Source organism: Triticum dicoccoides, chromosome 4A, assembly GCF_002162155.2.
Source record: "Triticum dicoccoides isolate Atlit2015 ecotype Zavitan chromosome 4A, WEW_v2.0, whole genome shotgun sequence".
Lineage (NCBI taxonomy): Eukaryota > Viridiplantae > Streptophyta > Magnoliopsida > Poales > Poaceae > Triticum > Triticum dicoccoides.
The window spans coordinates 593,804,856-593,831,518 of NC_041386.1; positions in this window are offsets into that span (position 1 = coordinate 593,804,856).

A 26,663-nucleotide genomic window follows, 5' to 3' on the forward strand; every position below is an offset into this window, starting at 1 on the left:
GAACTAAGATCAGTCTCCTTTAGCTTGTTACAATCATCTAGCAAACAGAGCATATCTTTTTTTTTCGAGCAATGCTACACCTACAGGAAGTCACGAAACCATCCCGCCGGGACACACCGTACATAAAAATTTGACAAATAAGAATAGGACAAGTCGGCACGTAAGCTCAGTACATAAGAATTTGCGCGTAAGTCTAGCATTTTTGTTTTTTCCCTCGCATGGTGCCAGCAGCTGATAATGGTTTTATTATTGTACAAACTTTACAATGCTCACTACTTACCTCCAAGCGTCGAACTTGAAAGCAACTTTTGAAGTACACCCTGAGTACAATTGAAGTACACGGCTAGTAGAGTACATCCCACAGGCACACCAGTACACCCGGCCGACTCTAATCATGCTGCTTCCGCATGACGTGGGTAACTAACTGCCCTTGATGGCTCGATCGAATCTTAGCAGCTGACTTTGTACAAGTATCGATTGATTGATTTACTATATTTTTCTCAGTGGTCTCTAGGGCATTTGCGGCAAGCCGTGCATCAAATCAACATCAGGCACATCTCATGCCATAAAAAAGAGAAAAATGAAGCATCTCCGTATAGTTTGGGACGGATGCGGGTACGACGATATGCTCAAGGAATTTGTGAGACGATTAAGCTAATCTAGGCTCGATGGGTGCACAGCACCGTGCGGTTGAGCTGTTCGTGTCGGCCGGCTGCGGCTTCCATTATAATTATATTATAGTGGTTATATAATGCTAGTACCACTCCTACTAACCCTGTTTTGACTTTGCGCTATATATGTTGTACTACTAGGATAGTGTCAGTTCTGTCTTAGCTCAAAATGACGTCGTGATTGCGCTATGCAAAGGACAAGTTCTGTCTTGTTAGTTCTGCAGTCACTTTAGACCCTCGATCTCTAAAAAAATTTGGACGATGGATGACAGCATAATGAGAAATATAAGCAGCGGATACATAGATAAGCTATTTGGACTTGTGTATATGTTTGAACTGTTCGTGATAGCGCTATAGTAAGCTTCTGTGACTTGTGGCAAAATCATAAACAACCCTGTTTTCTGAGAAAATAACGGAGCTGACTTTTTATTTTGTCATGCGGATATAGATGGATGTGGATAGATAGATGCTTCTGTTTCGTGCGTTTATATGCCACCGCTGTTGGTCAACTCTGTGTCGTTGCTGGTCTCGTCAAAGACGCCACGGGCACATACGCCTACCCAGAAAATTAATATGTTGAATGATTGCATATAGTCATTATATTTTGGACCCTCTTTTCTGACGAACGTTCGCCGGAAAATATGGCATTTGCGAATGTTTTCATGGCATTTTTAATTGTGTGGGTGACAGTTTTTTTAGAACGACATGACGTTTTCTGGGTTAAAGACCCAAAATTACCATCTTTCGAGAAAAAATGGCATGCTGCTTTGATAAAACTGTCACCCGCACATAACTAAAAATACCTTTAAAATCGTTCGAAAGTGGCAACTTTTTCCCAGTGAATGTTCGCCAAGGAACATTACCGTATATTTTTTATTAAAACCATAGACCGCCATTCAATTGTGTGTGTCTATGCATTGCTCCTTAGTCCCTAGAGTAGTAATTAAGCTTGCTTGATCTAGCATCTCACGTACATTGTAGCAATCCTATTGTTGATGCCCGCTAGACACAAAGTATTTGGGATGCGTTTAGTTACCTGCATCGTTTTTTGCCACTTTGCATACTTGTCCCAGTAGGGCCTGGCTGAGCATATGCAAGCAAAAAACCAACATTTGCATGTTGATTGGTTGCCTACATTGCATCAAGGCCTGGGTGGGTGCATGTTGTTTGGTTGCCTGTACTTGTGCTTGGGGTGTGAGCAGATGCAAAGCACAGTTGTTTGGTTGTGTGCAAGTACTTGATCTGCTCATCCCTTTTAAATGTGGTGGACTTACCACCCATTTGACAACACACAACATAGAGGGGATGATCAACACAAGAACAACAGCAGAAGAACATGAAGAACAGTGCACAAAACATGAAAATAGGTAGCTAAGCTAGGCATAAGTAGGATAATAACAGTACTAGACATAAGTTTAAAGAGGGGGGCATCCCATGCCCCTGCTGGACCCTAGGGTGCTGCTCCCTGGGCAAAATATGGACATGTTCACAGCAAAAGACAAGTTCAAACATAACCTAAACTACTTCGGTTCAGAGTTTCAGACTTGACAGCCGAACTAGAGGGCCTGAGTGATGTCGCCAACGCATCTGTGCCTAGAGCACCGGACCATGCAGATGTTGGAGTTGTTGGCGTTGAAGATCTGCACCTTCAGCCCCATGCCGGAGAGCTTGACGACTACAAGGTCACCGGGGATGATCTTGTGTCAGCAGCAGAAGTACTCCCAGCCACGCCACAACACTATGTGCCCCTTGAACATCTGCACCTGGACCCAGAACTCTCACCACTTGTTGGCATAGAGGCTGACGACGTTGACCGGCCATTGCTTCATCACCGGCCACTTGTTGGAGCTTGAAGACTACAAGGTCGCCGCTGACCGGTCATTGCTTCATCACCGGCCTGAATTTACGTGGGGTGATGAGCATGGCGATGTCTTCCTCGTCACTGGTCTGCACGTAGAACCTGATAGGTTCCCGTGCACCCTCCTCGTGGCCGGTCCTCAGCCACCTGCCAGCGCTCAACGACATCCTCATGTAGTCCACCCTGCCAGGGAGCACCACCCTCTTCAACCACTGGATGGTGGGGATGAGGTCCTCTGCCCCCTCCGCGCCTGCGACGACCTGCGCACCATCGCCGGCTCTGTCCCACTCCGTCTTCATTATATTGTCAGCAAGATGGACATCGGTTAGCAACATATGACATATGATCAAAACTAACAAGTAGGCATCATCTATGCTCACTAAACACATCTTACAATGATCACTATTAACACATGATCAGTGCTACTCTGATCAATGCTTACAGTTATCAGTGCTAACACTGATCAGATCAAGGCACCACTCACATGTCCTACTTGCATCTATTATTTTTGGCATTCAGGTATGTCCCACTTGCATGCCACATGCACTCACGTACCCTAGCAACAAGAGCAAGAGGAGCACTAAGAACTAACAATAGTAGCAAGAACAGTATCATATACACTAGTAACAACACTAAGAACTAACGATGTGGCAGTACAAAGTAACAATGTGCCACTACAAACTAATAATTTGGTAGTAAAAAGTAACAATATGGTGCTAAAATTATGCAAACTAACATTGCACTATGAACAATCTAGCCATGTGGGATGAACAAAGTATGCATACACCCTGGTTCATCCCCAAAACAATAGATTCTGATCGAATCCGGTCAAATCAGTTTGAATTGGATCGAATCGGGTCCAATGTACGGGCCACAATCTAATCTAACACACTTAGAACTACCTTAACAACCCTAAGTACGAAGCAAAGAGAGATTTGAGAGCTTATAGCGGGGGTTGCCGGTGTGGCGTACATCGGCCATGGTGAAAAGCCGGGCAGGAAGAGGGGTGTTGTCGCCGCTGATGAAGAGGACCCGACCATTTCGAGGGCCGCGACAGTGCTCCTTGTCCTGCGCCGGCTCGAAGATGACGTCGGCGTCCTGGAGCTCCCCTCCCCTTGCACCGGACGCAGAGGAGAAAACCCCCGTATGGGGGTAAAAATAACCCCATAAGAGGGCCCTGCAAAGGACGGCGTCGATGGGTGGTTTTAGCCGAAGGAGAGGTCCACCGGCTTCGGTGGCGAAGCCAGAGCGACCAACGTCGGTGCTGCATTGGCCTGGGGCGGCGGCATGGTGCAGAAAGGGGAGGGAGCTCACAGTGCCGTCGCCAGATCTACTTCGGCTGCGGAGAGGTCGGCAATCCACCTCTCTTCGATGGGATTGCTACCGGCGATGACCGGAATGGGTGGGGCATGGCGAGATGGCTGCGTGGTGATAACCCACAAGTATAGGGGATCGCGACAGTTTTCGTGGGTAGAGTACTCAACCCAAATTTATAGATTCGACACAATGGGAGCCAAAGAATATTTGTAAGTATTAGCAGCTGAGTTGTCAATTTAACCACACCTGGAGATTAATTATCTGCAACAAAGTGATAAATAGCAAAATTAGTATGATAATTTTGATAGTAGTAGCAACAACAATAGTAACGGTAACAGTGATAGCAATAGTTTTGTAGTAGTGACAATAATAACAATAGTAGTAGTAACTTAGCAGGATCAATATGTAGGAAAATCATAGGCATTGGATCGGTGATTTGTTGGATGATATTCATCATGTGACAGTTACAAACTAGGGTGATACGACACTAGCTCCAGTTCATAAATATAATGTAGGCATGTATTCCGTAAATAGCCATACGTGCTTATGGAAAGAACTTGCATGAAATCTTTTGTCCTACCCTCCCGTGGCAGTGGGGTCCTATTGGAAACTAAGGGATATTAAGATCTCCTTTTAATAGAGAACTGGAACAAAGCATTAACACACGGTGAATACATGAACACCTCAAACTACAGTCATCACCGGGAAGTGTCCCGACTATTGTCATTTCGGGGTTGCCGGATCATAACACGTAGTAGGTGACTATAACTTGCAAGAACATATATAGAACATGGATATAATGGTGATAACATAACGGTTCAGATCTGAAATCATGGCACCCGGGCCCAAAGTGACAAGCATTAAGCATGGCAAAGTCATAGCAACATCAATCTCAGAACATGATGGATACTAGGGATAAGCCCGAACAAAACTAACTCGATTACATGATGAATCTCATCCAACTCCTCACCGACCAACGAGCCTACGAAGGAATTACTCACTCCCGGTGGAGAGCATCATGGAATTGGTGACGGAGGAGGGTTGGTGATGACGAAGATCGAAGATCCCCCTCTCCGGAGCCCCAAACGGACTCCAGATCTGGCCTCCCGGTGAAGAACATGAGGTGACGGCGGCTCCATCTCGTGAAACGTGATAATTCTTCTTCCCTGATTTTTTCTGGAAATATGTGATTTTATAGTGTCATTTCAGGATCTGCGGGGCCACCAGGTGGGGACAACCCACCTGGGCGCACCTGGAGGGGCGCACCCTGGTGAGTTGTGCCCACCCAGGTGCCCCCCTTCGGTGGTTCTTGGCTCCAAAAATCATCTATATTCATATAAAAATTCCTCGCAAAGTTTCATTTCAATCCGAGAACTTTTATTTCTGCACAAAAACAACATCATGGTAGTTCTGCTGAAACCAGCGTCAGCCTGGGTTAGTTTGATTCAAATCATGCAAATTAGAGTCCAAAACAAGAGGAAAAGTGTTGATGTATCATGTGGCCATCGGGGAAACCGAACGGGCGGTGAGGTGAGAGAGAGGGAGTGGGTGTGAACTGACGAGGGGGTGACAGGAGGGGCATGGGGGTTATGAGTCATCGCTTCGTCTCCCGCGCTTCCCCAGGCACGCAGGCTCTCGCCACACGTGGCTCGAGCGAGCCTGGCTCACAAAAAACGGTCGATTCAGACGTTCCTCCATAGCTAGGCCCTGAAGGAAATATGCCCTAGAGGAAATAATAAAGTTGTTATTTTATATTTCCTTATATCATGATAGATGTTTATTATCCATGCTAGAATTGTATTAACCGTAAACTTGATACCTGTGTGGATACATAGACAAAACACCGTGTCCTTAGTAAGCCTCTACTAGACTAGCTCGTTAATCAAATATGGTTGAGTTTCCTAACCATAGACATGTGTTGTCATTTGATGAATGGGATCACATCATTAGGAGAATGATGTGATGGACAAGACCCATCCGTTAGCTTAGCATGTTGATCGTTCAGTTTTATTGCTATTGCTTTCTTCATGTCAAATACATATTCCTTCGACTATGAGATTATGCAACTCCCGGATACCGGAGGAATACCTTGTGTGCTATCAAACGTCACAATGTAATTGGGTGATTATAAAGATGCTCTACAGGCATCTCCGAAGGTGTTTGTTGGGTTGGCATAGATCGAGATTAGGATTTGCCACTCCGAGTATCGGAGAGGTATCTCTAGGCCCTCTCGGTAATGCACATCATAATAAGCCTTGCAAGCAATGTGACTAATGAGTTAGTTGCGGGATGATACATTATGGAACGAGTAAAGAGACTTGTCGGTAACAATATTGAACTAGGTATGAAGATACCAACGATCGAATCTCGGGCAAGTAACATACTGATGACAAAGGGAATAACTTATGTTGTCATTACGGTACGACCGATAAAGATCTTTGTAGAATATGTAGGAACTAATATGAGCATCCAGGTTCTGCTATTGGTTATTGACCGGAGAGGTGTCTCGGTCATGTCTACATAGTTCTTGAACCCGTAGGGTCCGCACGCTTAATGTTCGATGACAGTTTTGTATTATATGAGTTATGTGATTTGATGACCGAATGTTGTTCAGAGTCCTGGATGAGATCACGGACATGACAAGGAGTCTCAAATGGTCGAGTGGTAAAGATTGATATATAGGACAATGGTATTCGGACACCGGAAGTGTTTCAGGATGCACCGGATACTTATCGGGTCACCGGAAGGGGTTCCGGGCACCCCCGGCAAAAGATATGGGCCTTATTGGTCAAGAGGGAAAACACACTAGCCACAAAGGGGCTGGTGCGCTCCCCATATGGGTTGGCCAAATTGGAGAAGGAAAGGGGAAGAAGGTAAGGAAAAAAGGAATAGGATTCCCCCTTCCCCCTCTTACCTTCCTACTCTGAATAGGAATAGGAAAGGGGGAAGTCGAATTGGGAGGACCCTGATACGTCTCCAACGTATCTATAATTTTTGATTGCTCCATGCTATATTATCCTCTGTTTTGGATGTTTATGGGCTTTATTATTCACTTCTATATTATTTTTGGGACTAACCTATTAACCCAGAGCCCAGTGCCAGTTTTTGTTTATTCCTTGTTTTAGAATATCACAAAAAAGGAAAACCAAACGGAGTCCAATTGACCTAAAACTTCACGGAACTTACTTTTGGATCAGAAGAAGCCCAGAAGACTTGGAGTGCACGTCAGGGGATCTACGAGGAAGCCACGAGGCAGGGGGCGCGCCCACCCCCTTGGGCGCGCCCTCCACCCTCGTGGGCCCCTTGTGGCTCCCCTGGCGTACTTCTTCCGCCTATATATCTCCATATACCCTAAAACGATCGAGGAGCACAATAGATCGGGAGTTCCGCCGCCAGAAGCGTCCGTAGCCACCGAAAACCAATCTAGACCCGTTCTGGCACCCTGTCGGAGGGGGAATTCCTCTCCGGTGGCCATCTTCATCATCCCGGTGCTCTCCATGACGAGGAGGGAGTAGTTCTCCCTCGGGGCTAAGGGTATGTACCAGTAGCTATGTGTTTGATCTCTCTCTCTCTCTCTCTCTCTCTCTCTCTCGTGTTCTTGAGGTGATACGATCTTGATGTATCGCGAGCTTTGCTATTATATTTGGATCCTATGATGTTTCTTCCCCCCTCTATTCTCTTGTAATGGATTGAGTTTCCCCTTTGAAGTTATCTTATCGGATCGAGTCTTTAAAGATTTGAGAACACTTGATGTATGTCTTGCCGTGCGTATCTGTGGTGACAATGGGATACCATGTGATTCACTTGATGTATGTTTTGGTGATCAACTTGCGGGTTCCGCCCATGAACCTATGCATAGGGGTTGGCACATGTTTTCGTCATGATTCTCTGGTAGAAACTTTGGGGCACTCTTTGAGGTTCTATATGTTGGTTGAATAGATGAATCTGAGATTGTGTGATGCATATCGTATAATCATACCCCTGGATACTTGAGGTGAGATTGGAGTATCTAGGTGACATTAGGGTTTTGGTTGATTTGTGTCTTAAGGTGTTATTCTAGTACGAACTCTAGGGTTGTTTGTGACACTTATAGGAATAGCCCAACGGATTGATTGGAAAGAATAACTTTGAGGTGGTTTCGTACCCTACCATAATCTCTTCGTTCGCTCTCCGCTATTAGTGACTTTGGAGTGACTCTTTGTTGCATGTTGAGGGATAGTTATGTGATCCAATTATGTTATTATTGTTGAGAGGACTTGCACTAGTGAAAGTATGAACCCTAGGCCCTGTTTCAACGCATTGCAATACCGTTTACGCTCACTTTTATCATTAGTTACCTTGCTGTTTTTATATTTTCATATTACAAAAACCTATATCTACCATCCATATTGCACTTGTATCTCCATCTCTTCGCCGAACTAGTGCACCTATACAATTTACCATTGTATTGGGTGTGTTGGGGACACAAGAGACTCTTTGTAATTTGGTTGCAGGGTTGCTTGAGAGGGACCATCTTCATCCTACGCCTCCTACGGATTGATAAACCTTAGGTCATCCACTTGAGGGAAATTTGCTACTGTCCTACAAACCTCTGCACTTGGAGGCCCAACAACGTCTACAAGAAGAAGGTTGTGTAGTAGACATCAAGCTCTTTTCTGGCGCCGTTGCCGGGGAGGTGAGTGCTTGAAGGTATATCTTTAGATCTTGCAACCGAGTCTTTTAGTTTGTTGTTTTATCACTAGTTTAAAAGAGAACTACAAAAAATGGAATTAAGGATGCCTCATATGCTTCATCTTTTTAATGTATTTCGTGAGAATAAGGATTCCGATAATTGTGCTCAAGTGCCAGAAGAAGAATGCATTAGAATGTTTGGCACTAAATATTTGAATGATGAGCATGATTGCAATAGTATGAATTCCTTGAATATCCATGATGCTAATGATATGCAAAGCCACAAGCTTGGGGAAGCTATGTTTGATGAAGATGATATTTTTTGTCCCCCAAGTTTTGATGAGCAAATTTATTATGATGAAAGCATGCCTCCTATTTATGATGATTATATTCATGAAAGTGGATTTGGAGAGGTCATGACTTTATTTTGTGATGAATCCACTATTCCGGGAGAGGTTTCAATTGATTATGAGAACAAAGTTATTATCTATGATGATTATTGTGATGACTTGTATGCTATAAAGAATAATGATATCCATGAAAATTGTAATCATGATTTTAGCTTTCAATTGGATTATGCCTCACATGATAATTATTTTGTTGAGTTTACTCCCACTATTATTCATGAGAAGAATTTTGCTTGTGTGGAGAGTAATAAAATTTCTATGCATGTAGATCATGAAAAGAATGCTTTAGGTGCTGGTTATATTGTTGAATTCATTCATGATGCTACTGAAAATTATTATGATGGAGGAATATATACTTGTAGGAATTGCAATAATATCAAGTTTCCTCCCTATGTGCTTAAAGTTTCAAAGTTATGCTTGCTTTGCCTTCCTATGCTAGTTGATTATTGTTCCCATAAGTTGTTTTTTTCACAAAATTCCTATGCATAGGAAGTGTGTTAGACTTAAATGTGCTAGTCATATTCTTCATGATGCTCTCTTTATGTTACAATTCTTATCTTTTATGTGAGCATCATTGAAATCGTCATGCCTAGCTAGGGGCGTCAAACGATAGCGCTTATTGGGAGGCAACCCAATTTTATTTTTATTCCATGCTTTTTGCTCCTGTTTAGTAATAAATAATTCATCTAGCCTATGTTTAGATGTGGTTTTATGCTTTTTATTAGTGTTTGTGCCAAGTAGAACCTTTGGGAAGACTTGGGGAAGGTCTTGTTGATCATGCTGTAAAAAAATAGAAACTTTAGCGCTCACGAGAATTGCTGCCATTTTTATTTGGAGAGTGCTATTTAGTTAATTATTTTTGCAGATAATTAAGAGATAAATTCCTCACGTCCAGAAATGTATTTGAGAATTTTATGAGTTCCAGAAGTATACGTTTGATCCAGATTACTACAGACTGTTCTGTTTTTGACAGATTCTGTTTTCTATGTGTTGTTTACTTATTTTGATGAATCTATGAGTAATATCGGAGGGTATGAACCATAGATAAGTTGGAATACAGTAGGTTTAACACGAATATAAATAAATAATGAGTTCATTACAGTACCTTTAAGTAGTGTTTTGTTTTCTTTCGCTAACGGAGCTTACGAGTTTTCTACTTTAAGTTTTGTGTTGTGAAGTTTTCAAGTTTTGGGTAAAGATTCGGTGGACTATGGAATAAGGAGTGGCAAGAGCCTAAGCTTGGGGATGCCCAAGGCACCCCAAGGTAATATTCAAGTACAACCAAAAGCCTAAGCTTGGGGATGCCCTGGAAGGCATCCCCTCTTTCGTCTTCATTCATCGGTAACTTTACTTGGAGCTATATTTTTATTCGCCACATGATATGTGTTTTGCTTGGAGCGTCATTTTACTTACTTATTTTTTGCTTGCTGTTTGAATAAAATACCAAGATCTGAAATTATTAAATGTTAGAGAGTCTTCACATAGTTGCATAATTATTTGACTACTCATTGATCTTTACTTATATCTTTCGGAGTAGTTTGTTATTTGCTCTAGTGCTTCACTTATATCCTTTTAGAGCACGGTGGTGGTTTTATTATATAGAAATAGATGAACTCTCATGCTTCACTTAGATTATTTTGAGAGTATCAAATAGCATGGTAATTTTCTTAAATAATCCTAATATGCTAGGTATTCAAGATTAGTAAAAAAATCTTATGAGTGTTCTGAATACTAAGAGAAGTTTGATACTTGATGATTGTTTTGAGATATGGAGGTAATAATATCAAAGTCGTGCTAGTTGAGTAGTTGTGAAATTGAGAAATGCTTGTGTTGAAGTTTGCAAGTCCCGTAGCATGCACGTATGGTAAACGTTATGTAACAAATTTGAAACATGAGGTGTTATTTGATTGTCCTCCTTATGAGTGGCGGTCGGGGATGAGCGATGGTCTTTTCCTACCAATCTATCCTCCTAGGAGCATGCGCGTAGTGCCGAGGTTTTTGATGACTTGTAGATCTTTGCAATAAGTATGTGAGTTCTTTATGACTAATGTTGAGTCCATGGATTATACGCACTCTCACCCTTCCATCATTGCTAGCCTCTTCGGTACTGTGCATTGCCCTTTCTCACATTGAGAGTTGGTGCAAACTTCGCCGATGCATCCAAACCCCGTGATATGATACACTCTTTCACACATAAACCTCCTTATATCTTCCTCAAAACAGCCACCATACCTACCTATTATGGCATTTCCATAGCCATTCCGAGATATATTGCGATGCAACTTTCCATCGTTCAGTTTATTATGACACGCATCATCATTGTCATATTGCTTTGCATGATCATGTAGTTGACATCGTATTTGTGGCAAAGCCACCGTTCATAATTTTTCATACATGTCGCTCTTGATTCATCGCAATCCCGGTACACCGCCGTAGGCATTCATATAGAGTCATATCTTGTTCTAGTATCAAGTTATAATCTTTGAGTTGTAAATAAATAGAAGTGTGATGATCATCATTAATAGAGCATTGTCCCAAAAAAGAGAAAGGCCAAATAAAAAAAGAAAGGCCAACAAAAAAATGCCAAATAAAAAAAGAAAAAAAGAAAGGCAAAAAAAATAATAATAAAAGGGACAATGCTACTATCCTTTTTCCACACTTGTGCTTCAAAGTAGCACCATGATCTTTATGATAGAGAGTCTCTTGTTTTGTCACTTTCATATACTAGTGGGAATTTTCATTATAGAACTTGGCTTGTATATTCCAACAATGGGCCTCCTCAAGTGCCCTAGGTCTTCGTGAGCAAGCAAGTTGGATGCACACCCACTTAGTTTCTTTTGTTGAGCTTTCATACATTTATAGCTCTAGTGCATCCGTTGCATGGCAATTCCTACTCCTTGCATTAACATCAATCGATGGGCATCTCCATAGCCCATTGATTAGCCTCGTTGATGTGAGACTTTCTCTTTTTTTGTCTTCTCCACATAACCCCCATCATCATATTCTATTCCACCCATAGTGCTATGTCCATGGCTCGCGCTCATATATTGCGTGAAAGTTTATAGGTTTGAGATTACTAAAGTATGAAACAATTGCTTGGCTTGTCATCGGGGTTGTGCATGAGGAGAGCATTCTTGTGTGATGAAAATGGAGCATGACTAAACTATATGATTTTGTAGGGACGAACTTTCTTTGGCCATGTTATTTTGAGAAGACATAATTGCTTAGTTAGTATGCTTGAAGTATTATTATTTTTATGTCAATATGAACTTTTATATTGAATCTTTTGGAGCTGAATATTCATGCCACAATTAAGAAGAATTACACTGAAATTATGCCAAGTAGCACTTCGCATAAAAAATTCTGTTTTTATCATTTACCTACCCGAGGACGAGCAGGAATTAAGCTTGGGGATGCTGATACGTCTCCAACGTATCTATAATTTTTTATTGCTCCATGCTATATTATCCTCTGTTTTGGATGTTTATGGGCTTTATTATTCACTTTTATATTATTTTTGGGACTAACCTATTAACCCAGAGCCCAGTGCTAGTTTCTATCTTTTCCTTGTTTTAGAATATCGCAGAAAAGGAAAACCAAACGGAGTCCAATTGACCTGAAACTTCACGGAATTTATTTTTGGATTAGAAGAAGCCCAGAAGACTTGGAGTGCATGTCAGGGAATCTACGAGGAAGCCACGAGGCAGGGGCGCGCCCTCCACCCTCGTGGGCCCCTCGTGGCTCCCCTGACGTACTTCTTCTGCCTATATATCTCCATATACCCTAAAACGATCGAGGAGCACAATAGATCGGGAGTTCCGCCGCCAGAAGCCTCCGTAGCCACGGAAAGCCAATATAGACCCGTTCCGGCACCCTGCCGGAGGGGGAATCCCTCTCCGATGGCCATCTTCATCATCCCGGTGCTCTCCATGACGAGGAGGGAGTAGTTCTCTGATACGTCCATTTTGCATCATGCTTTTATATCGATATTTATTGCATTATGGGCTGTTATTTCACATTATGTCACAATACTTATGGCTATTCTCTCTTATTTTACAAGGTTTACATAAGGAGGGAGAATGCCGACAGCTGGAATTCTGGGCTGGAAAAGGAGCAAATATTAGAGACCTATTCTGCACAACTCCAAAAGTCCTGAAATTCCACGGAATGCCTTATAATAAATAATGAAAAATCCTCGCCAAAGATGAAGACCAGGGGGACCACACCCTTTCCATGAGGGTGGGGGGCGCACCCCCTACCTCGTGGGCCCCCTGGTGGCTCTCCGATGACCATCTTCTCCTCATCAGCACCATCTCATCTCAAAACCCTAGTTCATCTCTTATATCCAATTCTTATCTCCAAGTCCGGGATTGGTGCTAGTAGGTTGCTAGTAGTGTTAATTACTCCTTGTAGTTGATGCTAGTTGGTTTAATTGGTGGAAGATCATATGTTCAGATCCTTTATGCATATTATTACCCCTCTGATTATGAACATGAATATGCTTTGTGAGTAGTTACGTTTGTTCCCGAGGACAAGGGAGAAGTCTTGCTATTAGTAGTCATGTGAATTTGGTATTCGTTCGATATTTTGATGAGATGTATGTTGTCTAGCCTCTAGTGGTGTTATGTGAACGTCGACTACATAACACTTCACCATTATTTGGGCCTAGAGGAAGGCATTGGGAAGTAATAAGTAGATGATGGGTTGCTAGAGTGACAGAAGCTTAAACCCTAGTTTATGCGTTGCTTCATAAGGGGCTGATTTGGATCCATATGTTTCATGCTATGGTTAGGTTTACCTTAATACTTTTGTTGTAGTTGCGGATGCTTGCAATAGAGGTTAATTATAAGTGGGATGCTTGTTCAAGTAAGAACAGCACCCAAGCACCGGTCCACCCACATGTCAAATTATCAAAGTACCGAACGCGAATCATATGAGCTTATGAAAACTAGCTTGACGATATTCCCATGTGTCCTCGGGAGCGCTTTTCCTTATATAAGAGTTTGTCCAGGCTTGTCCTTTCCTACAAAAAGGATTGGGCCACCTTGCTGCACTTTATTTACTTTTGTTACTTGTTGCTCATTACAAATTATCTCATCACAAAACTATCTGTTACCACTTATTTCAGTACTTGCAGAGAATACCTTGCTGAAAACCGCTTATCATTTCCTTCTGCTCCTCGTTGGGTTCGACACTCTTACTTATCGAAAGGACTACGATAGATCCCCTATACTTGTGGGTCATAATTCTCCCTCGGGGCTGAGGGTATGTACCAGTAGCTATGTGTTTGATCTCTCTCTCTCTCTCTCTCTCTCTCTCTCGTGTTCTTGAGGTGATACGATCTTGATGTATCGCGAGCTTTGCTATTATATTTGGATCCTATGATGTTTCTTCCCCCCTCTATTCTCTTGTAATGGATTGAGTTTCCCCTTTGAACTTATCTTATCGGATCGAGTCTTTAAAGATTTGAGAACACTTGATGTATGTCTTGTCGTGCGTATCTATGGTGACAATGGGATACCACGTGATTCACTTGATGTATGTTTTGGTGATCAACTTGCGGGTTCCGCCCATGAACCTATGCATAGGGGTTGGCACATGTTTTCGTCGTGATTCTCCGGTAGAAACTTTGGGGCACTCTTTGAGGTTCTATGTGTTGGTTGAATAGATGAATCTGAGATTGTGTGATGCATATCGTATAATCATACCCATGGATACTTGAGGTGACATTGGAGTATCTAGGTGACATTAGGGTTTTGGTTGATTGTGTCTTAAGGTGTTATTCTAGTATGAACTCTAGGGCTATTTGTGACACTTATAGGAATAGCCCAACGGATTGATTGGAAAGAATAACTTTGAGGTGGTTTCGTACCCTACCATAATCTCTTCGTTCGTTCTCCGCTATTAGTGACTTTGGAGTGACTCTTTGTTGCATGTTGAGGGATAGTTATGTGATCCAATTATGTTATTATTGTTGAGAGGACTTGCACTAGTGAAATTATGAACCCTAGGCCTTGTTTCCTGATGAACACCTAATATATATGGATGAAGTTTGTGGATTATTTAAGCTTGCAGGTATACCCGATGATGTTGCTAAGAAGAAGGTCTTCCCTTTATCTTTGAAGGGAGTCGCATTGATATGATATATGCTATGTGATGATACGAGATCATGGAACTATAGAAGATTGAAATTGGAATTTCATCAAAAGTATTACCCTATGCATCTTGTTCATCGTGATCGCAATTATATATATAATTTTTGGCCTCGCGAAGGATAAAGCATCGCTCAAGCTTGGGGGGGGGCTTAAATCAATGTTATATTCATGCCCCAATCATGAGCTCTTAAGAGAAATGATTATTCAAAAATTTTATGCTTGGCTTTCTGAAAATAATCGCACCATGCTCGATACTTCTTGTGCTGGCTCTTTTATGATGAAGACTATTGGATTTAGATGGGATTTATTGGATAGAATTAAACGCAACTCTGAAGATTGGGATCTCGACAAAGGTAAGGAGTCAGGTATGACACCTAAGTTTGATTGTGTTAAAAAATTTATGGATACCGATATTTTCCGTAAGTTTAGCACTAAATATGGACTTGATTCTGAGATAGTAGCTTCTTTCTGTGAATATTTTGCTACTTACATTGATCTCCCTAAGGAGAAGTGGTTTAAATATCATCCTCCCATAGAAGTAAAAGTAGCTGCACCCATTAAAGTTGAAGAAAAGACTGTCACTTATAATGATCCTTTTGTTCCTACTTGTTATGTTGAGAAACCACCTTTCCCTGTTAGGATAAAGGATCATGCTAAAGCTTCAACTGTGGTTCGTAAAAGCAATATTAAAACATATACACCTCCTGAGCAAGTTAAAGTAGAACCTAATATTGCTACTGTTAAAGATCTCTTGTCTGATAATGTAGATGGGCATGTTATTTACTTCTGTAATGAAACTGCTAGAATTGCTAAACCCCGTGATACAGATAAACCTAGACCTGTGGTAGGCATGCCTGTTATTTCTGTTAAAATAGGAGATCATTGTTATCATGGCTTATGTGATATGGGTGCTAGTGCTAGTGCAATACCTATTGACTTATACAACGAAATTATGCATGACATTGCACCTATTGAGTTAGAAGATATTGATGTCACAATTAAACTTGCTAATAGAGATACTGTTTCTCCAATGGGAATTGTTAGAGATGTTGAAGTCTTGTGTGGGAAAACTAAATATCCTACTGATTTTCTTGTTCTTGGTTCCCCAAAAGATAGTTTTTGTCCCATTATATTTGGTAGACCCTTCTTGAATACTGTTAATGCTCCCATAGATTGCACAAGGGATGTTGTTACTGTCGACTTTGATGATATGACTCATGAATTTAATTTCTCTAAATTTAGTAAACAACACCGTGAAGAAGAATTGCCTAGTAAGGATGAAATTATTGGTCTTGCTTCTATTGCTGTACCTCATAGTGATCCTTTAGAACAATATTTGCTAGACCATGAGAATGATATGTTTACGAATGAAAGAAGGGAAATAGATGAAGTATTCTTTAAACAGGAATAGTTCTGAAACACAATTTGCCTGTTGAAATCCTAGGGGATCCCCCTCCACCTAAGGGTGATCCCATGTTTGAGCTTAAACCGTTTCCTGATAATCTTAAATATGCTTATCTTGATGAAAAGAAGATATATCCTGTTATTATTAGTAATAACCTTTCAGAGCATGAAGAAGAAAGACTATTGAAAACTCTGAAGAAGCACCGTGCTGCTATTAGATATACTCTTGATGATCTTAAGGGCATTAGTCCCACTCTATGTCAACATAAAATAAATTTGGAAGCAGATGCCAAGCCAGTTCGTGATCCTCAACAACGTCTGAATCCTAACATGATGATGTAGTTGCCGGACATGCGACGTACTCGTCTTCCTCCGTGAATGCTAACTTCCTCTTGAGTTCTTCAATCTCCTACTTAAGATCGCCATTGTGTCTTGCTAGAGCTACGATCTCGTCCATGTAGTCCTTGCGTGTAGACTTCAGTTCTCCTTCTAGCTCAATGATCCTTGCCTTTGCATTCTTCAACTCTATCATATCATTGCACATCTGGTTCTCGTGGCGTCGAATGTGCTGGTTTAACTCCTGGATGAAAGATGCAATGGATCTATCCTTCTTGGTGCTGACTAACTCCCATTGTTCATCTCGGCATCCGCAAATCTGGTAGATAGTGTCCTTAAGGTCTTCCTGATAAACTTCTCCAATGCGTCCTATGGTGATTTGAGCTGCCATGCTCCTTCCCAGACTCCAGGTTGGTGCATTGAAAACACTATCTATGGGCTTCGTGATTGGCGCGAATGTCCTTCCCGGAACGTGAGCTTGAATCTTCCAGCGCTCCTCTTCAGGCAGAGTGGCGTTGAAGGTTCCCGTGAAGCTTGGTAATCCAATGTTCAGGTACTTGGTGACTTCCTTCAAGTGAAATCCAAAAGGTGTGCCTTCATCCGGTTGGGCGTACTTAATCTTCGCGTTCGTCATCCTAAAAGAGTAGAAAAGATGAGGAGTTAGAAAATGAGAAGAGAGTTGTGTTCTATGGCTTTAACTTAGTGGTCGTGTCCTACAGTCAGCGTGTGCTCTGATACCATTCTCTGTAGCGACCCGACCCGAATGGATCAAGTGCTCTGTGCTCAGGTGTCATCCCTGGATCAGTAATGCTGACACCACACAGTACATCGAAGGATTTATAGCAGAGTGGCAATCACACACTTATTACATCGTTGTCTCAAAGAGAACTTATTACAATAAATAGGGCTTAAGGCCATCTAGTGTCGATAACAGCGGAAGACTCAGAAGATAAATGGGTCCATCAACTCCAACGACATCACTGAGTATAGGAGCACGACCTAAAAGCACTTTACTCGTCGTCTGAAAAGTCTGCAACATGAAAGTTGCAGCCCGAAAACGGGTCAGCACATGGAATATGCTGGCAATGTAACACATAGAGAGTAATGGAATGAAACAGTTATTCTATATGCATATATGGCTGGTGGAAAGCTCTATGGTTACAGTTTTGCGTAAAGCCAATTTTTCCCTACTGCAAAGGAATAAATTTTATTTAACTATCATGGTGGTTGTGAAACATTGAGAATGGTTGACAGCATTCTCAATCCCAATTAAAAGTAATTAAAACCCAACAACATTAATTAGAAGTAACATGTTGAGATTCACAATGATATTCAAGTACTAGATACTCAAGTTGTCCATAACCGGGGACACGGCTAATCATGATTAGTTTGTACACTCTGCAGAGGTTTGCACACTTTTCCCCACATGACTCGATTGCCTCCGTTTGTTTTCTCGCACTACAAGGTGTTTGAGAAACGGGTGACCGAGACATAGTCTTTCAGAAGCGCTAGCACCTTACATGTGGGGTAGACCGCACCACCTATAACCCCTACATCTGCTAGTCCACCCTGTAAGAGTTCGCGTAACTTAGTCAACTATGCCAGAGCCCATAGTAGCATGTGGCTGCACACGGAAGTTTCTAGCATGAAAGATCTTATGATCCCTTTGAGCCTGGGTGGCGGTCCAAAATAAAACAGGCAAGTCCTGATAGACATCAGGTGCCTCAATCCACCCAGATGTGTGTTAGGTTGCCACCTTAGATAAACCATTAAAATTATCAACTCACATCTGTCATGGATTTCACTCACCCAATCCACGTCTACTAGCATAGCATGGCATAAATAAGCAAACGTAGAAGTAACTCCCAAAGGTTTCATAATAATACAGGTAATAGGTACTACCTCATCTACTTCCCATCCCACAATTTAATTAGATCCTAATCATGCAATGTGAGAGGATTTATCTAATGCAATAAAACATGGGTTGTAGAAAAGGTATAATCAAAGTGTTACTTGCCTTGCTGATGATCCGTGAGACCTAGGGTTTCGAAGTAACAAGCGGCGCAATCCGGGTGATCTATCGCAGACAAACAACAAGCACACAATAAGTACTCATCTAATGCACAGGTAAAACTCAAACAAGAGAACGAACCAGAAAGTTCAACTTAAGAACTCCGGTTGCAGAGAAAGAAAGAACCGAACAAAGAAACGGAAAACAAACGGCAAAAGAGAACAACTCGGTTCTAGCAAGTTGAAACTAGGTCAAATTTTATTGTGGCAAAAACTTGTTCAAGTTGATTAGACGGAACGGCGGTTTCGAAACGAAACTCCAGGCGCTTGAATCACCTGATTCCGATTAACGAGCGAAAAGAAAGACTAGAACGAAGATCGGATCTGAGATCACGATCGCGGAATAAATCCGACGAAAAGAAAAGAAGAATGATTAAATGAACGGGTGTTGTTAACCAGGGAAAAATCGGTGATCACGTTCGTTGAGACGAACGGTCCGAAAGAAGAACGAAAACCGATCTAGAGTTTTCGGAGAAAAAGACCGAAACGAAAAACCGATCTAGAAACCAAAACAGTTTAGAAAAGAACCGGAAAGAAAACGAACCGGAAAAGAAGAAAAGAATCGGAACGGTTTATAAGAAAAACCGAACCGAGGAAGAAAAGAGACGCGGCGCGGGGCAACCTTGGCGAGGTTCCGGCGAGGGGCTCCGGCGAACGGTGGCGTTGGGCGGCGGCGGCAATGCACAAGGGCAGCGGCGCGGGTGAGGGGCGGCGCGGCTAAGGCGGCGGCGGCTAAGGCGGCGGCGGCGGTGGGTGACGCAGGGCGCGGCGCGGGTGAGAGGCACGGGGTGAGGCGCAGCTTGGGTGGTGGAGAGAGGGGTTTTGATTTGATGTTTAGAGAAGGGGTGCTTGGGTATTTATATTGGGGAGGGAAGGGGGTTCCTTGGGGTAGGGGACAAGAAAAGAAAAAGAAACAAGGAAAGAGGGAGGGGCTAACCTGGCCTAGAGTCCTTCCAGGACTCGGCCTAGGGGCGGCGGCGGCTGCTAGCTGCGCCTGGCGCCTGGCTCTTTTTTTTAATCGGTTTTGCGCACAGAAAAACACAGAAAAGAAAATCTAAACGAACTCCAAAAATTCTAAAGTAAATTTTCCCCGACTCCTAAAAATGAGTCGAACAAAATGAACTTTACTCCGGGCCTAAAATGCAATTTTCGAAAACACATATTTTTCCCTATCCAAATAAAATGCAAATAAACTCCGGCAAAACCAAAATTGATCTATTTATTAAATCTTCATTTTTCCTAAATTTGGGAAAGTCATATTATTCCCTCTCTCATATATTTTGACACCGGAAAATAATTGAAGATAAAATAAATAAATCAAATGATCCTCTTTTTCAGAATTTGAGAAAACTCATATATGAAAATAACGAAATCTCCAACTCTCTCCGAGGGTCCTTGAGTTGCGTGAAATTCCTAGGATCGGCCAAAATGCAAGAAAATATGATATGCATGATGATCTATGTATAACATTCCAAATTGAAAATTTGGGATGTTACAAACCTACCCCCCTTAAGATGAATCTCGCCCTCGAGATTCGGGTTGGCTAGAAAATTGGTGAGGGTGGTCTTTGAGCAAATCTTCTTCTCTTTCCCTGGTGGCTTCATCCTCTGAGTGGTGGTTCCACTGAACTTTGCAAAACTTAATAACCTTGCTGCGGGTAACTCTGCTGGCAAAATCGAGAATCTTGACTGGTTTCTCCTCATACGTTAAGTCATCCTTCAACTGAATCGCTTCGAGTGGCACTGTATCTCTTAGCGGTACTTCCGCCATTTCGGCATGACATTTCTTCAGCTGAGAAACATGGAATACATCATGAACTCCTGACAGTCCCTCTGGTAATTCCAACTTATAGGCGACTTCTCCCATGTGTTGCAAAATCTTATATGGTCCAATGAAACGCGGTGCTAACTTTCCCTTAACTCCAAAGCGCTTAACTCCTCGAAGTGGGGATACTCGGAGATAAACTCTGTCTCCGGTTTCGTAAACTGTCTCCTTGCGTTTAGAATCTGCGTAGCTCTTCTGCCTGGACTGGGCTACCTTGAGCCTATCGCGAATCAACTTAACTTTCCGTTCAGACTCCTTAATCAAATCTGGTCCAAAGAATTGACGGTCTCCAACTTCGTCCCATGACAACGGTGTCCTGCACCTCCTTCCGTATAAAGCTTCGAAAGGTGCCATCTTCAAACTGGTTTGGTAACTGTTGTTATAAGAAAACTCTGCATACGGCAAGTTATCGTCCCAACTAGATCCATAATCTAGTGCACAAGCTCTCATCATATCTTCCAAAATCTGATTGACTCTCTCGGTCTGTCCATCTGTCTGCGGATGAAAAGCTGTGCTAAATCTAGTCTGATTCCTAAAGTTTCATGCAACTGATTCCAAAACTTTGAGGTAAATTGGGTTCCTCTATCTGATACGATACTCCTCGGAACTCCATGCAAACAAATGATCCTAGTCATGTAGATCTTCGCCAACTTAGCACTGGTGTAAGTGGTCTTAACTGGGATAAAATGTGCTACCTTCGTCAAACGATCAACTACTACCCATATCGAGTCATAGCCTGCTTTCGTCCTGGGTAGTCCTGTGATAAAATCCATGCCTATCTTATCCCACTTCCATTCGGGTATCGGCAATGGTTGTAACAATCCTGCTGGCTTCTGATGCTCTGCCTTTACTCTCTGACATACATCACAAACTGCTACATATGCTGCAATATCCTTCTTCATTCCGGTCCACCAGAATGTTTCCTTCAAATCCAAATACATCTTGGTATTCCCTGGGTGAATCGAATACGGTGAATCATGTGCCTCTTGCAAAATCAACTTCCTGATCTCCGGGTCATTTGGCACATAAACACGGTCCTCAAACCATAAGGTATCGTGCTCATCCTCACGAAATCCCTTTGCTTTTCCTTTGCTCATTCTCTCTTTTATAGCAGCAATCTCCTTGTCAGATTTCTGAGCTTCTCTGATTTTATCCATCAATGTTGACTGAATCTCCAATGCTGCTACATAGCCTCTCGGAACTATTTCCAAACATAGCTCACGAAGGTTTTCTGCTAGCTCCTTTGGTATTTTCCCCATCATTAGAGTATTGACATGGCTCTTACGGCTCAATGCGTCAGCTACTATATTAGCTTTTCCGGGATGGTAATGCAATCTCATGTCATAATCCTTGATGAGCTCCAACCATCTCCTTTGTCTGAGGTTCAACTCCTTCTAAGTGAAAATGTACTTCAAACTCTTGTGATCCGTGTACAACTCACAATGATTTCCAATGAGGAAATGTCTCCACGTCTTCAATGCATGCACTACGGCTGCTAACTCCAAATCATGCGTGGCATAATTCAACTCATGAGGCTTCAGTTGTCGTGAAGCATACGAAACAACTCTTCCTTCCTGCATAAGCACTGCTCCAAGTCCTCGACGTGAAGCGTCGCAATACACCTCATAATTCTTGGTCTGATCTGGCAAAATCAATACTGGTGAGGTAACCAAGCGTTTCTTCAACTCCTAGAAACTAGCCTCACACTCCTCAGTCCATTTGAACTTGGTATCCTTCTTCAACAATTCAGTCATAGGCTTTGCAATCTTTGAAAAGTTCTCAATGGATCTCCGGTAGTATCCTGCGAGTCCAAGAAAACTCCGGATCTCTCCAACTGTTGTTGGTGATTCCCATTCGGTTACGGTCTCAACCTTAGTGGGGTCAACTGCTATACCTTCTCCGGATATAACGTGTCCGAGGAATCCAACTTCCTTCAACCAAAACTCACATTTGCTGAATTTGGCGTATAACTGGTGTTCCCTTAGTTTCTCCAAAACCAAACGCAAATGTTCCTTATGCTCCTCTTCATTCTTTGAATAAACCAGGATGTCATCAATGAACACTACGACGAACTTATCCAAAAACTCCATAAACACTTTGTTCATCAGGTTCATAAAATAGGCAGGTGCGTTAGTCAATCCAAATGACATAACGGTATATTCATACAGTCCATATCTTGTGGTGAATGATGTCTTAGGTATGTCCTGCTCCCGAATCTTTAGTTGATGGTACCCTGATCGCAAATCGATCTTGGAAAACACTTTAGCTCCTTGCAACCGATCAAACAGATCGTTGATCATTGGCAGTGGGTACTTGTTCTTGATGGTTACTTCATTCAATCCCCGATAATCTACAACCATCCTTAATGATCCATCCTTCTTTTCCACTAGAAGCACGGGTGATCCCCAAGGCGAAGAACTTGGGCAAATGTAACCTTTATCCAATAACTCCTTAATCTAATTCTTAATTTCCACCAAATCCTTTGCTGGCATCCTATATGGTCTCTTCAATATTGGGCCTGTACCTGGCAAAAGCTCAATCAAAAACTCAATGTCTCTATCCGTTGGCATGCCTGGTAATTCCTCAGGAAATACATCAGGAAAATCCTTCACCACTGGTACTTCCTCTTGCACAATTCTTGTTAGGCAGTTTACTTGTGTCCTGTTTGGCATATGCCGGGATACATACTTGATCCTTCTTCCTTCTGGTGTGATAAGCAAAATTGACTTACTAGCACACTCAATATTCCCTTTATACTTTGATAACCAATCCATGCCTAATCCTTGAGATTCCAATACTATTAGGTCTGAGGGTTTTAGAAGAGACGAGAATTAAGAATAGAGTGAGGTCTAAAGGGAAAACACTACCCCAATGCACATGAGCAAATGCACACAAAATCACTTCATTCAATCAAACAAGGGCTTACAAACGGTCTAACTATCGCAAAAGTGCTCAAACTATTGTGTTTACATGGGGGAATACTACTATTATCTGGTGGTCATCTAGAAATTTGAACCGGTGGAAGACTCCATGATATCTGCTCCAGCTTCGTCTTCAAAGTCGGGTTCACTTGGATCCGAATCGGTGTCCTCGATGATGATGTAGTTGTCCGGACATGCGACGTACTCGTCTTCCTCCGTGAATGCTAACTTCCTCTTGAGTTCTTCAATCTCCTGCTTAAGATCGCCATTGTGTCTTGCTAGAGCTACGATCTCGTCCATGTAGTCCTTGCGTGTAGACTTCAGTTCTCCTTCTAGCTCAATGATCCTTGCCTTTGCATTCTTCAACTCTATCATATCATTGCACATCTGGTTCTCGTGGCGTCGAATGTGCTGGTTTAACTCCTGGATGAAAGATGCAATGGATCTATCCTTCTTGGTGCTGACTAACTCCCATTGTTCATCTCGGCGTCCGCAAATCTGGTAGATAGTGTCCTTAAGGTCTTCCTAATAAACTTCTCCAATGCGTCCTATGGTGATTTGAGCTGCCATGCTCCTTCCCAGACTCCAGGTTGGTCCATTGAAAACACTATCTATGGGCTTCGTGATTGGCACGAATGTCCTTCCCGGAACGTGAGCTTGAATCTTCCAGCGCTCCTCTTCAGGCAGAGTGGCGTTGAAGGTTCCCGTGAAGCTTGGTAATCCAATGTTCAGGTACTTGGTGACTTCCTTCAAGTGAAATCCAAAAGGTGTGCCTTCATCCGGTTGGGCATACTTAATCTTCGCATTCGTCATCCTAAAAGAGTAGAAAAGATGAGGAGTTAGAAAATGAGAAGAGAGTGGTGTTCTATGGCTTTAACTTAGTGGTCGTGTCCTATAGTCAGTGTGTGCTCTGATACCATTCTCTGTAGCGACCCGACCCAAATGGATCAAGTGCTCTGTGCTCAGGTGTCATCCCTGGATCAGTAATGCTGACACCACACAGTACATCGAAGGATTTATAGCAGAGTGGCAATCACACACTTATTACATCGTTGTCTCAAAGAGAACTTATTACAATAAATATGGCTTAAGGCCATCTAGTGCCGATAACAACGGAAGACTCGGAAGATAAATGGGTCCATCAACTCCAACGGCATCACTGAGTATAGGACCACGACCTAAAAGCACTTTACTCGTCATCTGAAAAGTCTGCAACATGAAAGTTGCAGCCCGAAAACGGGTCAGCACATGGAATATGCTGGCAATGTACCACACAGAGAGTAATGGAATGAAACAGTTATTCTATATGCATATATGGCTGGTGGAAAGCTCTATTGTTACAATTTTGCGTAAAGCCAATTTTTCCCTACTGCAAAGGAATAAATTTTATTTAACTATCATGGTGGTTGTGAAACATTGAGAATGGTTGACAGCATTCTCAATCCCAATTAAAAGTAATTAAAACCCAACAACATTAATTAGAAGTAACATGTTGAGATTCACAATGATATTCAAGTACTAGATACTCAAGTTGTCCATAACCGGGGACACGGCTAATCATGATTAGTTTGTACACTCTGCAGAGGTTTGCGCACTTTTCCCCACATGACTCGATCGCCTCCGTTTGTTTTCTCGCACTACAAGGTGTTTGAGAAACGGATGACCGAGACATAGTCTTTCAGAAGCGCTAGCACCTTACATGTGGGGTAGACTGTACCACCTATAACCCCTACATCTGCTAGTCCACCCCGTAAGAGTTCGCACAACTTAGTCAACTATGCCAGAGCCCATAGTAGCATGTGGCTGCACACGGAAGTTTCTAGCATGAAAGATCTTATGATCCCTTTGAGCCTGGGTGGCGGTCCAAAATAAAACAGGCAAGTCCTGATAGACATCAGGTGCCTCAATCCACCCAGATGTGTGTTAGGTTGCCACCTTAGATAAACCATTAAAATTATCAACTCACATTTGTCATGGATTTCACTCACCCAATCCACGTCTACTAGCATAGCATGGCATAAATAAGCAAAGTAGAAGTAACTCCCAAAGGTTTCATAATAATACAGGTAATAGGTACTACCTCATCTACTTCCCATCCCACAATTTAATTAGATCCTAATCATGCAATGTGAGAGGATTTATCTAATGCAATAGAACATGGGTTGTAGAAAAGGTATGATCAAAGTGTTACTTGCCTTGCTGATGATCCGTGAGACCTAGGGTTTCGAAGTAACAAGCGGCGCACTCCGGGTGATCTATCGCAGACAAACAACAAGCACACAATAAGTACTCATCTAATGCACAGGTAAAACTCGAACAAGAGATCGAACCAGAAAGTTCAACTTAAGAACTCGGGTTGCAGAGAAAGAAAGAACCGAACAAAGAAACGGAAAACAAACGGCAAAAGAGAACAACTCGGTTCTAGCAAGTTGAAACTAGGTCAAATTTTATTGTGGCAAAAACTTGTTCAAGTTGATTAGACGGAACGGCGGTTTCGAAACGAAACTCCAGGCGCTTGAATCACCTGATTCCGATAAATGAGCGAAAAGAAAGACTAGAACGAAGATCGGATCTGAGATCACGATCGCGGAATAAATCCGATGAAAAGAAAAGAAGAACGATTAAATGAACGGGCGTCGTTAACCGGGGAAAAATCGGTGATCACGTTCGTTGAGACGAACAGTCCGAAAGAAGAACGAAAACCGATCTAGAGTTTTCGGAGAAAAAGACCGAAACGAAAAACCGATCTAGAAACCGGAACGGTTTAGAAAAGAACCGGAAAGCAAAACGAATCGGAAAAGAAGAAAAGAATCGGAACGGTTTATAAGAAAAACCGAACCGAGGAAGAAAAAGAGACGCGGCGCGGGGCAACCTTGGCGAGGTTCCGGCGAGGGGCTCCGGCGAACGGCGGCGTTGGGCGGCGGCGGCGATGCACAAGGGCGGCGGCGCGGGTGAGGGGCGGCGCGGCTAAGGCGGCGGCGGTGAGTGACGCAGGGCGCGGCGCGGGTGAGAGGCGCGGGGTGAGGCGC